This window comes from Arachis ipaensis, chromosome B9, assembly GCF_059453495.1.
Source record: "Arachis ipaensis isolate K30076 ecotype BB chromosome B9, ASM5945349v1, whole genome shotgun sequence".
Taxonomy (NCBI): domain Eukaryota; kingdom Viridiplantae; phylum Streptophyta; class Magnoliopsida; order Fabales; family Fabaceae; genus Arachis; species Arachis ipaensis.
The window spans coordinates 28528795-28542465 of record NC_142444.1 but is presented as its reverse complement, the minus strand read 5'-3'; the positions used below and the strand labels follow the sequence as shown (position 1 = coordinate 28542465).

The 13671-nt window shown below is 35.1% G+C and overlaps 1 pseudogene; it reads left to right on the top strand.

The window, feature by feature from the left end:
* Positions 1–1527: 1527 nt before the first annotated feature.
* On the top strand, positions 1528–12215 carry LOC107615312 (uncharacterized; annotated as a pseudogene).
* Positions 12216–13671: the final 1456 nt, after the last annotated feature.

The following is a 13671-nucleotide window of genomic DNA, read 5'->3' as shown; positions in this document are numbered from 1 at the left end:
GCAGTTACAAAGAGCTAGCCTGTTTTCAAATATCGACCTAAGGTCAGGTGGTCAAATTAGAGTGAAAGAAGCTGACATTCCTAAGACGATGTTCCGAACTCGCTATGGTCACTATAAGTACGTGTGATGTCTTTTGGGATAACGAATGCCCCTGTTGTGTTCATGGATTAAATGAACCGGGTATTCTGACCCTTTTTGGATAAATTTGTGATAGTATTTATAGATGACATACTGGTGTATTCAAAAATTGAAGAGGATCATGAAGGGCATTTGAGAGTTGTGTTGCAAATCTTGAAAGAGAGGAAATTATATGCGAAGCTTTCGAAATGTGAATTTTGGAAAAGAGAAGTAAAGTTCTTAGGTCACGTGGTAAGTAAGGATGGAATTGTAGTGGATCCATCTAAGATTGAGGCAGTGACTGAGTGGAAGAGGTCGACGACCGTAACTGAGATCAAAAGTTTCTTAGGATTTGTTTGATACTATAGGAGGTTCATTAAAGGATTTTCACAAATTGCCTTGTCGAGATCAAAGTTGACGCGAAAGGAAGTTCCGTTTGTGTAGATGCCGGAGTGCGAAGAGAGTTTTAGACCTTGAAAGAAAGATTAACTTCAGCACCAGTACTTATCCTACCCGAGCCGAAGAACCGTTCGAAGTTTATTGCGATGCATCACTAAAGGGTTTAGGTTGCATGTTGATGCAACATCGTAACGTAGTGGCTTGTGCCTCACAGCAAGTGAGACTGCATGAAGTGAATTATCTGACGCATGACTTGGAGCTAGCAGCTGTGGTGTTTGCTTTAAAGATATGGAGACACTATTTGTAGGGGTTAAAGTTTAGTGTCTTCTCTGACAACAAGAGTTTGAAGTATGTTTTTTGTCAAAAAGAGTTGAATATGAGGCAGAGAAGGTGGATGGAGTTGATGAAAGACTACGATTTTGACTTGAATTATCATCCCGGAAAGGCGAATTGGTGGGGGATGCCTTGAGTAGGAAGTCTTTGAGTGTGGCATGGATGATGCTCAAGGAAGAGGAATTATTAAGTAAGTTTGCGAGTTTAAGGTTAGGAGTGGAGGATGTGGCCAAAGTTGTGGGTTTGAACCATTTGCAAATCACGAGTGACTTTAAGATTGAGATTAAGAAATTAGAAGAGAGTGAAGAGTTACAAAAAATGTTAAAGACTGTGGGACAAGGAAAATAGGAAGAGATTAAAAAGGATCAGGAAGGAATTTGGAGGTACAAGGAGAGAATTTGCGTACTAAGTGTGGAAAACTTGCGAAATGAAGTATTGTCTGAGGCTTATAAGAGTGGATTTTCCGTTCATCCTAGAGTTACTAAAATGTATCATGACTTGAAAAGAATGTTTTGGTGGCCCGGAATGAAGAGTGACGTGGCGGCGTATGTAGCTAAGTGTTTGACGTGTCAGAAAGTGAAAATTGAACATCAGAAGTCGTTTGGCATGTTACAACTATTAGAGGTTTCACAATGGAAATGAGAAGGCACCACTATGAATTTCATAACCAGTTTACCAATGACACGAGCTGGATTTGATGCGATTTGGGTGATTGTAGATTGGTTGACTAAATCAGCTCATTTTTTACCTATTCGAATGAAGTATTCCTTAGATGAATTGGCGAGAGTATATACTAAGGAGATTGTGAGATTACATGATGTGCCGACTACAATTGTATCGGATCGTGATCCCGGTTTCACTTTGAGGTTTTGAGGAGCCTTTTACAAGGCGTTTGGCACATGGTTGTGTCTGAGTACCGCTTATCATCCACAAACGGATGGACAATCCGAGAGAACAATTCAAACCTTAGAGGATATGTTGAGAGCATGTGTGTTGGATCAACTCGGCAGTTGGGATAGGTATATGCCATTAGTGGAGTTTGCCTATAAGAATACTTATCACGCGAGCATAGGGATGGCTCCTTATAAAGCGTTGCATGGACGGGAAGTGCTAATCACCTTTGTGTTAGTACCAGTGGCGGAGCTTAGTTCAGATAAGGGGGCCCCAAACTTTTTATAAAAAACTTAATAGTACTTTTTCAAAAGATAAAAAATAGTTCAATTGACTTAAATACTTTACTATGACTTAAACTATCTAATAAGTTCAATAAACAACACTCTCTCTATCTTTAAGTTCAAATATAAAAAATTAGATATTTTTTATTTATTTAATTTAATATTATTTTATATTTTACTATTTATTTAATTTAATTTTTTATATGATAAAAAAAATAGAATATTCAATAAGTATTAATATTATTGTATTTGTATAAATTGATAAAAAAAATTCAATAAATATTATAAATTTTAATATTTGTTCTTCTAACTTCTTCTTTACATATTTTACAGGATATATATTAAAATTTTTATATAAAATAATAATGAAAAATCAAAGAATTGATTAAGAAGGAGAACATATAACTTTTACAATATCAACACCTGTAGATAGTTCTTCTACTTTAATGAATCACGAAGAAAGTGAGATATAACCTTCAAAAGTTTAAAAAGTTACATCTGATGACTTTAACCTTAACTTTTTGGAACAAGATCTTGAAAAACAGCTTTAAATTTGGCAATATCACCCAAACCAGGGAGATGAGATTAGACGAGCTTATCTTAAATGGGGTCCATATCAAAAATATTTTGACAATTATTTTCTATCTGCCCTCCCCCCCTCAAATTTTGTTTCAAGTTCCGCCACTGGTTAGTATGAACCTGGAGAATCAAGTGTGCTAGGTCCTGAATTGGTAGCTGAGATGATGGAGAAAATCAAGAAGATGAGAAGTAGAATTCTCACTGCATAAAATCGTCAAAGGAGTTCTGCGAATCAACGAAGAAAGCCGTTAGAATTTGAAGAGGGGTGAACATGTTTTCTTGAGAGTTACTCTCACGACGGGCATTGGACAAGAAACTAAAACAAAGAAGTTAAATCTTCGATACATTAGTCCATTTGAAATCTTGAAGAAGGTTGGTTCCGTGGTGTATCAAGTGGCTTTGCCACCAAATCTTTTGAACTTGCATGACATGTTCCACGTTTCACTATTATGGAAGTATACTCCAGACGCGTCTCATGTATTGGAGACCGAATCAGTTCAATTGAGAGAGAATTTGACTTTTCAAATTGCCCTGATACGTTTTGATGATGCGAGTGTTAAAAAGCTCCGTGGAAAAGAAGTTCACTTGGTTAAGGTAGCTTAGAGTCGATAGTCATTGAGGAACATACTTGGGAGTTGGAAGTCGATATGAGGAAGGACTATCCACAATTATTTACAGGTAACTAAATTTTGAGGACAAAATTTTAAATAAGGTGGGTATGATATAAAACTCAGTCAAATCGTAATTAATTATGTAATTAATTAAATATGGACAAAATGGTTAGCAAATTTAGCAATCGTAATTTGATAATTTAAATATGATATTTGGACTCAGTGAATTTTTTTAGTCAGAAAATATTGTTTTTTTTGCGTAAAAATGCACACTGGGAATTTACCGGCTGAAATTTGTCCAGTACTGCAATTGAGAAAATTTATTATGAGTGAGAAAGGTTAAAAATTAAAATTTGTAATTGAGATGAAAAAAATATTTAAAACTCACATTAAAACGCTAATCTTAAAAGTTTTGGCAAAAAATTGGACCCAACGGGCCATATATATGAACTGGGCCCAAATTAGGCCAAAGCACAGCATATATATACCCTTACTAAAGCCATTTCAGCACCACCACCCTATTCATTTATGTTCCAATGCTAAAATGAATGAAGAGAAGGGAGAAGAGAGAAACCCTAACCTTTAAAACATTCAATCCACCATAAATTTCTCTATGGTGCTCCGATTGTCGCACAGTTTACGGCTACGTGAAACCCTCGTCATCCTCTACATTTATATCCAAAAAGATTGGTAAGATTTTTGAGTTCTTATACCCCATTTTCACAGTATATTATATTTTCGAGTTTAAGCTTTGGGTTTTGAGAAATTTTGTGATTTTGGTTGTTTATGAGTGCTCTAGTATGTGCCGTTGGTGAGTTTCATTAATCAATTTTGTGGGTTAAGCTAAGAAATCCTCATACCCTTGTGATTCATGAATTTTATAAACCCTAAGTTGATATATGTATGAAATTGTGTATATTAGAGTATTGGGTGCTTTTGGGTACACATTTGGGACTTGGAAATTGCTTGTGGAAGCATTCGGTGGAGTTTGGAGCGGAGACTTAGTGAAATTTCACAAGTAGAAATTTTGATTTTGACTTCCAAAGAGGTACGGTTTTAGTTTCATTTAAGTTCCATATAATGTAGTATGAAATCCTAGGCTAGATGCCCCTAGGATTACGTTTGAATTGTGTTTTTTTATGGATTTAATATGTGTGGATAATATGTTGTGATAATTAATGATTTAGATGAGAATAGTGTGATGATGCATAGTTGATGTGTTGTTGGAATTGGTGTTGGGTAGTGAATTATGCAATTATGAGTTATATATATGTTGAATTGATGAATATTCGACCAGATGTTGTGAATTTTTGGCCGGAGGCCATGGTAAGTTGCTGAATGTATTGTGTGAATGATGTTTGAAATTAAATGGAATTTGATCATGAATGTATGAAAAGTTGGAATTATTGATAGGATATTGGGAATTGAGGATTGAGATGCCAAGTGGATAGAATTTGAGTTGAAATAAATAAATGATGTAGGTTTTGAATTTGGTTGAGTGTGAATATGTGAATTGAGTTGGTTTGGGTTCATTTTGTTGATTGAAAATGGCTGAGGCTTGTGAATTTTTGGAAAATTGGTAAATTCGACTTTTTAGTAAAAACAGATTATTCATAAACTTCGGCGGGCCATAACTCAGTCCTCGATATTGAAAATTTTACAAAACTAGATTTTTATGAAAATTTATTTATCGATCTTTCCAACGGTTCAAGAATGGATGAAAAATGAATTTTGTACAAAAAGATATGAAGGTTTAAAAATTGGGTTCAAAAATTGAAAATTTCACTTATCAGCATTTTGAAATTATGCAACATTATGCGTACGCAGATGTGCCACGCGATGTGGAAGTTGCGCACTGACCAGATTCCCACATACGCAGAGGGAGGCAATGCGTATGCAGAAGTGCCAAAATTGCAAACTTGCGTACACGGACGTCGTACGCTACGTGAGCGAATCCCATTGCCCAAACCATCCGCGTATGCGAACATGTACATGCATACGCGACTTTGTCAAATTTACACTCATGCGAACGCAAGCATGTGCATGTGTACGCGACTTTGTCAATTTTTCTGAAAAGTGAATTTTTTAGTTTTTAACCATTCTTTTAGCCTTCTAACCCTTTATAAACCTCGATAAGAGTATAGAGCCGATGTAATTAAGGATAGAGGAGTTAGAATTGAGAATTAATGAGATGAGTTAGTGAATTGAATGAGAGGAACAAATTATGAGATGATGTATGATGAGAATGAATGCGATGATTGATTGTGAAGATGAATGGATGATGATGGATGAGTTTAATTAAGATTGAATATGATTTGAGATGAGATTGATAAAAAGAATGATAATGATTGTGAGATTGATATTGAACATGATTCTGATTGTGATATACTGGCCTGGGTAGATGCAGAGGCATTGATCCACTTGCTCCGGACTTGGTTTGAATCTCTTGGGATAGATGCAGAGATTCGCCCTCACTTGCTCCTGGTAGAGAATGATTTGAGATTTGAGAAATTATCTACGTTTCAGATTTCTTTGGGTAGATGCAGTGGGTCGGCTCCACTTGTTCCTTGTTGAGATCCGAGATTCTGTTGACCCTTCGACGCAAGTTGTGACCAGGCACTTAAACCCTTTGACCCTTTCAGATTTCACTTATGCAGTATTTATTTGGCACTTTTACCATACTTGGAACCTATGGATCCGGGGTGGTTCTCATTCCATATATATCTCTTATTTTTCAGATGTAGGTCAAGGTGCTCAGCAGTGAGTTGTGATTCATCTGAAAGATGACGAAGATCATTGAATTCTGCTTTACTTTTGTTTATAATCTCCTTGTACTTATTTTGAAAAACTTATATTATGTATTCATGCCTTTTGAAAACTTGCCTATAGAGGCCTTTATGTATCTTTTGGGAGAGATAGGAGATATTGTTGTCAAACTGATTTTATTCTGTATCCTAGCTGGCCTAAACTTCGCAGGTCGCGACTAGTGGCTAATTACTTATATTATATATTTATATCATGTCTTTATCTTATCCTTCTTTACTTCTTTATCTCTATATCACTTTCCAAACGCGCTTTATCTTCTGTTTTATCGATACATGAGTGTTTCGATTTGTGATTTTATTTTACTCATTTTTAGGCTTCTAGTTTAATACTTCCTTTCAACTTATATGTATATTTATGTATTATAATCCATCTTGAGAGTCGTACCACCTTATTATCATGGACTTATGACTCGAATATAATGATTTGAATATTAGGGATAACAAATGAGGGCATGCCTACGTAACATAATGGAGTTAAGTATACCTTAGTCTTTGTCCAAACCACGCTGCATCCCGTAATGGGTTTGATAAATTTCATTTTACCGTGTCAATTTTTGCATGTAAAACCCGACTGATTAATAAATATTTAATCAGAAAAATTAGAAAATAGAATTTTATAGTTTAATGTGATAGAGTAAATTAAAACAAGAATTTTGACACTAATTTTTAAAGAATTTGGTCCAAAATTGAGTCGAACGGGCCAAATTAGTCGAACCAGGCCCAAAACGGGCTCGTGGGCCCAACTAACCCACTTAACTTAGTGAGCTTCAGCTCACTCTCTCCCTCATTCAGCAAGCACGCTGAAACCATACATACAAGGGAAGAACACTCTTCCAAAAACATAAACCCTCACTTGATAATTAAATCCACATAACTTTTGATCTGGAGCTCCAATCGCCGCACTGTTTATGGCCACGCGACCACAACGTTGAGCTCTACAAAGCCCAATATATTATAAGGTATGGAAAGCACTTCTGTGTTTCAGTTTCCTCCTCCCTAAATTTTGAATTTAATGAACAATTATGTTAAAAATTGTTTAATTTCGGTGTTTAGGTTCGAATTAGCTTGCGAGTTTTATTGGGTGTGACTCACTTGAGCTGTGGGAAAGGTAAGAACCCTAACTCTCTTGTGAAATTGTTGAGATTTTGAGTTTAGAGATTAATTATAGTGATATATATGGTTTAGATTGAATGTTGTTGGTAAGAAAATCAACTGGAGGTCAAAACTTGTGATATTGGAGCTTAATTGAGGTCTTGGAAGCTTAGAGTGGGTTTTTGGTACCGAAAAATATGTTTAGGAGATGTTGAGCCTTGAAAGTTTGAGGAAAAAGTGAATTGAAAGTGTTTTGGGTTTGATTAGGGAATCGGCCAAGGTATGGTTTCGGTTTCTCGTATCTAAAGTATAATGTATTGTGAAAACTTAGGCTAGTGACCCTAGGATAGGAATTGAATTGTTAATGTTGATGGTTGGTTGAAATGGATTGTATTGATTATGTGATTAATGTTTGGAGGTTGCGACTGAAGATCTTCTTGATGAGTATCTAATTGAATGTGATATTGATTTGTATGTATAGTGGTTGATGAAATTGAGTACTGTTAGAACTTGAGATATGGAATGATGTTTGATATGGTATGTTGTTTGAAATTGAATTATTGATTTGAGATTGGTTAAAAGTGGAGGATTGGTGGGTTGTGGATTGAATAAGAAAGTTGAAAATATGAGTTGAGAGTGGTTTGATGCTGAATGGCTAAGGTTTGGGGTTGATTTTAAAAGGGTTGGAATTGGTATGTTTATTTATTAAGTTTTATGAAAACTATGATTTTGACCCAACTTTGGCAGAGCATAACTTGGTCTCTGGACCTTCGATTTGTATCAAACTTTTTTAGAAAGAAAATTTTGGTTCGAGATGTTTATGCCGTTCGAAGAACAGAGGAAAAATGTTTTGAAACAAGAAAGTTATACATGATCAAAGTTTGGGGTACAAAACTGAAATCTTGGATTTAACAGCTTTTTGAAGCTTCTGCTATACATGTGTACGCGAATCCCCATCTTACACGGCCATTCGTTTCTGTTTGGTGTGCATGCGTATGCGGGCAGGTGCCGCGTACGCATCATAGGCCAAATGGGACCTCGCGTACGCGGGCACACGGCTGTGTATGCGGACATTCGTCTCTGTCCAGTGTACTTGCATATGTGGACAAGGGATGCGTACGCATCTTGAGAAAAACTGTGTTCCCGCGTATGCGTGACATGGTTCGCGTACACAGAGCCCTAATTTCTTCCAAATTTTAATTTTTGATTTCTAAGACATTCCTCCAGCTTTTAAAACCCTATTTTCTCTTTCTAAAGCCTGATAGGTTGTTTTTGGGTAATGAAGTATGATGAGGGCAGTGAGGAAGGTAACTTGATATTGATCATAAAAGTTTACTGATGATGATGGTGGAAGTGCTGTTTATGATATGGGCCGGATGGCTGTGTTGGTAATGAATTATGGCTGATTATGAATTATGCTATGAGCTGAATGGCTATATTGATATTGAATTATGGCTATATAATTGTTGATTGATAATGTGATTGTTGTGCTTCCAAATATCTGAGATATAAGTTTTCCTGGGTGAAAGCAGTGGCTAGCCACCACGTGCTCTAAGTTGAGACTCGATACTCTATTGACCCTATGTCGTAAGTGTGGCCGGACACTGTGAGAGTTTCGGATGAGCTCGCCCCCGTGGATAAACACCAGTGTGGGTGTTATATGATTATGATTGAGAATTACTCGAGTTAGGGATACACGAAAGAGGGACAGTCCAATGGTTAGCTACTAGAACTTGTCGGGTTGGCTTTATAACCAACAGATGAGACTCATCAGCCAATAGTACAGGCATGCATGATATGCATCTATGTGTTTGTTTGGTATGCCTTATTTGAATTGCCTAATTGATTGCATAAACTATTTGTTACCTGTTTATTTGCTGTATGTGCTTTTTACCTGTGATTTTTCTTGTATGTAATAATTGTATTTGTAACAATTGATTTCGGTGGTGGTTGGGAGGTTCAGAGGAGTTGGAAAGGGGAGTTTTAGATTGACTGAAGACCCTTAGCTAGTCCTATTTTATTTTATGGTTTAGTTTTATTTATAAGATTTAATTCATATAACGGAAGTTCTAAGATTGCCTTTGGCTTTTCCAAGACATTATATGTTAGATATATGGGCACTGTTACCATGCTGAGAACCTTTGTTTCTCACCCCATACATATTTTGTGATTTTCAGATGTAGGACGTAAGGCACCTCGCTGAGGCATGCTGGAATCTGATTTCAAAGATCTTTGTGCTTTTAGGGCTTATTTTGGTTATATGTATATATGTAGCTACTTATTATCTCCACTAATTATGTATATGATGTATTAACTTCCTCTTAGAGGTGATTTTGGAGAAACAGGTTCTGTAAACTTTGTATTTTGGGTTCTTTTGGGTCCTCTTATATAAATATGTTCTCTGGCCGATTTATCTTCGTGAGCCGAGTCTTGAGCTTTGTTAGCTGTATTTTGGAACTCTTTTGTTTGTTACCATGATAGCTTATACTTACCTTGCTCTGTATACGCTGTCATTTCGTGAGTGTTGCGCTTTTTAAAATAACGATTTTGCTTTACCCCTTTTCTTCAAAGGCTCCTAATTATAAAACCTTTTTCAAACTACATTATATATATATATAATTTTACTTTTAGAGATCGTAATGGCTCACCACCTCTGTTTTATGACTTAATCATAAGACTTTGTGTGGTAGGGTGTTACAGTGCGCAAAAGCATAGAGGTTATTATCAAGTTATTTGCACACATTTTACTGTATTGTGTCTTTTTCAAATGTATTTCATGTTTATAGGCAGGGTTCAAAGGGATAAAGGATGGGATCTAATGAGAAGTAGAAAAATCAAGAGTTGCAACAGATCATAAGAATCCGAGAATGAATAACCAAAAAAGCAAAAATTTGACCAAAAAGAAAAAGAGCAGAACAACGAAGAGACCAACAATGACAAACCCCATAAATCCCAAAAGTCTGTTCGAACTTTCAAGAAATGGAAAAAGATGGCAAGGTAAGAGGTACATCAGTATGATGTACCTGTAAGCATGGTAAAAGGAAGATTGACAAGGATAGTGACAACATTTTTGCACATGAGAAATCTCAATCAAAGAAGCTACACAACATTTTCAACTCAGTTACAGTAGAAGCAGCAGGGGCAGCCCTACTGGTCACAATGAAGATTCTTAGCTGGAACTAGCATAGGCTTGGAAACCTATGGACAGTAAGAGCTTTAAAATAAGCTCTTTAGGCAGCAAGCTCCTAATCCTGGTTTCCTAATGGAAAACAAGGCAAAAGGTAGTAGAAATGAACATGTTTCAAGGTAGAGGAGGCATGGGGAATGTTTTGGGTATTAATTATGATGGAGATGACAGATAGAGATTGTGAGCGTTATCCATTTTGTGAGATAGTACTTTGGAACTGGAGATGTTCTCTACATCAACTAATGATATAGATACAATGCTTCAGAAGGTATGAGAACCTCATTTTTGGAGGGCAATTGGCTTTTACAGCTATTTGAAGGCTTCGAACAAGCAAAACACATGGAAACTTCTAAACACTTTTGGAGCGGTTGGCCAACCGCCACTATCTCCCAGAACTTGTGTAGTGCGAACTTGCTACAAGAAGAGGTATTTAGTTGTTGGGTATGAAATCGGTAAACACGCATAAGATTATGAGATGGAGGTAATGAATCATTTTTTTTTTAAATTTTCTTGAATCTTAAATAAAAACTTAAAAATTTTTCAAGGCTTAAATATGTAGCGGAATATGTCAAAGAAAGTTCGAAAGTTTTTTATTAATTTCTTTAAAACATATTATGACATACACAAATATTAAAACATACTTTCTGAGATTTAAATTGACATTAAAAAGCTTTTGAAAATATTTTCTGTGATATCTTAGGTAAAGTTAAAACACACTTCTAAACAAATGTAAATAAACAGCTTTAAACTAAAGAGATAAGAGTTTCGAACGTAATGAAAAACTAGCAACATTATTTGTTCCCCAAAGAATTAGTAATTCATAGTGATCATGAATACTTAAAAAGGACAAGGCGCATGCTAAATAAAGAGGCAGGTCAAATGGGTTAAGTTTTTAGAACAATTCTCATATGTCATTAAGCATACAAAAAAAAAAAAGAAAAACACAGCGATAAATATTTTATCTAAGAGTCATACATTAGTTTCAGCTCTTAAAATTAAAATGGTGCTCCGTTCCTAAATTTTTCTTCTTTCCATAATTTTTTTCACCTTCAGCATTTTTATCAAAACAAGGGTTGTCCAAAAAAAAAAGATTTTCTATATTGCTAAGCTTTAGACTTTGATAACTTTTTACCATTACCATCATAACCAACTTTAATACCAATAGAACTAGTAAAATCAAATATACAAGTTTATATACATCATAAAAAAATTGAACTTTGCCAATTTATTATCTCCAAAAATCACAAAATAAATGAACATTTTAAATAATTATTAGTCACAGTTTGAATCAAGACATAAAAGTAAAAGAAGTTTGAATTTGGTGTACTTCAAACCTAGGTTCATAAAATTGTAATAATTTTAATTCTGTAATTAAACATATTTCTTTTGTTTCTCCTATTTCTTATGTTTTGTGTATGATCCAGAAAGAGTTTTGGCTGCAAGCAATCCCACAGCCCAGAAGAGTAGGCCTCATACGAGATTCGCTAGTGCACCTCCTACACTCGCCAATGTTGCTTAGGCTAATGGTACCATTGTTGTTCTGGTGCCTCCTCACCCCTCTGCTAATGGAGTTACTCCACCTCCCATTCCTGCCTTCCGACCACCACCCCCCCCTCAAGCAGCAGCATTTCAGCCAATGCCAAGAGCAGGGCAACCAGCATGGCATCAACAGCAGCCTAGACTCCCGCCTGGAATGCCCCCACCTCAGGTTCAGCAATTCCAGCCACCTCCACAAGCTGTTTCGGCTCTTCCACCACCAACAGGAATGGTAAGTCAACCACCTGTTTGGCGACCACAACCACTGCCGCTACAACAACACGATGGACGACCTATGGCATATCCTCAACCCTCAATGCCTCCACCACCTTCCTATAGCCAGATGCCGCCACCTCAATGAAGGAATTCAACCCTTTTGGAAGGATCCAGTGTCCTATTATATTGAATTTTGCTACTGATTTTTAGCGTTATGTTTCTTAATTAATGTGGTATTAGATACAGGTGCTATCGACATCCTTGACACTAGAACAGATAACAATATAATTATAGTCCAAAGGAGAGATGCTCAACTCTTTAGCCTTGGATTTGATATTGTTTTTAAGTAACTAATTTTCTAGAGTTCTTTCAAGCAATGGTGAATTGTGAAGGTGAATGAAAAATAGGAAGTAAATATCCAATCTGGCCAGTTTTATTTCTACAATAGACTAAGCCTTCCCTATCAAAAGAACAAGTGACAATGCGAACTTAATCTTTGCTTTGCGAGATTCATTAGGTCTTCTAAATCTAATAGTGAAGTCCGTTAAGATCAAGCAGAGTGAGTTTTTGTCACGTGAACCCTGTGAGGTGCGTGTGATGTGCGAATTCATAGTTGTCAAAACCGAACTGGTAATTGAGTTGGTAATATTATTGGTTTACTAGTTCACTTGTTTAACCAGTAGATTATTGGTTGAATCGGCTAATTCAGTTATTATTAAATAATTATATAAAATTTTAATATTATTTATAAGAAATATTTTTGATATTTTTTATATTAAAATTATTATTATTTTTTAAACTTTAATAACTAATTGATGATTCTATATCTATTATATTGTTATATACTATGTGTGATTAAAAAATAATATTAATAAATATCGTATAATCATGAAAAATTGTTATAATTAATAAAAATATTTTTATTTTTTCGTAAGTGTTTAACAAAATTTATGTTTATAATAATAATTTATAATTAAAAATATATATAATTTAAAAATAAGTAAATATAAAATTAAAATAATATAACTTAATTTAACTATACTTTTTTTTTATTATATATCAATTGAATAGCATATTTATTACTAAAAAATATCATTATTTAGTGACAAGTTGAACACTGTGCCATTTATAAATGCATAGAGTGTGCAATAATAAGCATTACAAGCCTTCCAACTAATTCATATTGTTTTTATTTTATGGGTGAAAGTCTACTATAACCCAAAATGGAATAAGCAGCTTTATAAATGCTCCATGTAAAACACATAAAATTAGTAAATAATTAACTAATAAATTAATTATTAACCTAAAAAATTAGAAAATAAAATTTTATAGTTTAATGAGGAAGAGTTAATTAAAATAAAAAATTTTATATTAATTTTAAAGAATTTGGCCTAAAATTGGGTCGAATGGATTGAACAGAGCCAACCAAGCTCAAAGGCAATTCACGTTAAACTCAAACGGGGATAAGAAAAGGGATTTTTCAAACTCTTGGCGAAATTTCAATTTCACATATCTTTCGATCCCGAGCTCTGATTGACGAGCCGTCAGTGGCCACGCGTTCATCTTGGCATTCTCTACAAAACCCATCAATTTGGTAAAAA